Consider the following 1446-nt stretch of genomic DNA (forward strand, 5'->3'; position numbering starts at 1 on the left):
CGCTCCGGTCCTCAGTCGGTCGCCAGACGCGCACAAGGTTTGGCTGGCCAGACTATATCCGGTCCGCTGCGCCTTCCTTCCGGTCCGCCCGGGCCGGGTCGAGGCGGTAGTGTCGCGATGGCTCGGCGCGGCGCGGACTCCTCGTCCACTAATTGCGGCACGTTGACGGCCCAGCCGGCGGCGCCATTGTCCCTCCCCGCGCACGCGCGCGCACGCATTTCCTCTGCGATAGTAAAAGGGGTGGTGCGTGGTGTGGCGTCGGAAATGACAGAGAGGGTCACGCTTGTTGCGCCGGCCGGTGCACGCGCGCTTCCTCTGTATGGCACGTTTACCGAAAAATTAAGGGCGAAAACAGCGAGTCCCGCATCGTCACCGTTGCTGGTTGCCCGGGGTGCCAGAACGTCGGCAGGTCGGAAGAAGAACAAACGTCACTTCTGAAAGGGGCCTCCTCGTCGTCCTTCGTCGCCGCTTTGGACCGGGTGATTGTAAGTAACCACTGCCAGACGACTACAAGAAATGCTTTCCAGCGGAGGAAGGACCGCATTCGCTTCGGTGCCGGTCTGTCCCGCTACAGAGCAAGGGCCGGAGGGGAGTCTGGAGCGCTGCGCAGTGGAAGGGCCTTTTCCAGAAAGGTCCGAGGGCACGGCGTGGAGGAAGGGGGGGGCGTGGGCGACGGGCAAGGCTGCAGAGAGAAAGCAGAGCGGGAAGAGAAGGCAGGCGGAGAGAACACTGATTGTGATGGAAGGGAACGTCATCTCGCTCGCTGTTATGGCGGGAACCACCCAGATGCAGGTGCTGGTGCTGGTAATCGCCCTGTAGATCCTTCAATCCCACGGCTGAAATGAACAGCCCTAAAGAGTTAAAACATATCGAAAGATTGATCGAGTGCCTACCCACATTGTAAATACTGAGTGTATAGCTGGCTGCATCAACGCCTGCGCACTAGGCAACCCATTGTCATGCGTGTGTAAATGTTGCCTAGTGCGCAGGAATAGATGCAGCCAGCTCCACACCTGTGTGTATGGGCTACTTATTGCCGACTTTTCGGGCAACCCTGCTGTCACCCTCTCTCAAGTATGACACTCGGGCGTTGAGTCCGTGGAGTTACCCAGAAGTTGTCCAGTAGGAGGCTGACTAAAGAGATGTTTTCGGGTTCCGGCGACTCAGTCGTTACGCAGGATTTACAGTGTGTAGGGCAAGTCCACTGCGCCCACAGCATATGATCTCGTGGTTGTTCATTTATGTTGCAGCACCTCGCTTCGTACACCTGCGTACCCCGCGGATGCTTGCTCGGATTGTACCCAGCCCACTGTACCGTACCCGGGATGGCTGCACTCTGAATGCAACGCGCGAACGCGCGCCCCCCGGAGCCGCAGGACGGCCATGGTCATGGGCGCAGCGGGCGCGCGGCCCCAGCCAACTCCCGTTGTTTCATGCCCCCCCCCC

The 1446-nt window shown here is 60.0% G+C and overlaps 1 protein-coding gene across 1 annotated transcript in view; it reads left to right on the forward strand.

The window, feature by feature from the left end:
- Positions 1-40: 40 nt before the first annotated feature.
- Positions 41-1446, forward strand: part of LOC113215026 (sodium/calcium exchanger 1-like) — a 9490-nt gene continuing 8084 nt past the window's right edge. Inside the window, exon 1 of the mRNA XM_052275968.1 lies at positions 41-485. The gene's annotated coding sequence lies outside the window, so the exon portion shown is untranslated. The remainder of the gene's footprint in view (positions 486-1446) is intronic.

Source organism: Frankliniella occidentalis, unplaced genomic scaffold (assembly GCF_000697945.3).
Source record: "Frankliniella occidentalis isolate FOCC.00 unplaced genomic scaffold, Focc_3.1 Scaffold1277, whole genome shotgun sequence".
Taxonomy (NCBI): domain Eukaryota; kingdom Metazoa; phylum Arthropoda; class Insecta; order Thysanoptera; family Thripidae; genus Frankliniella; species Frankliniella occidentalis.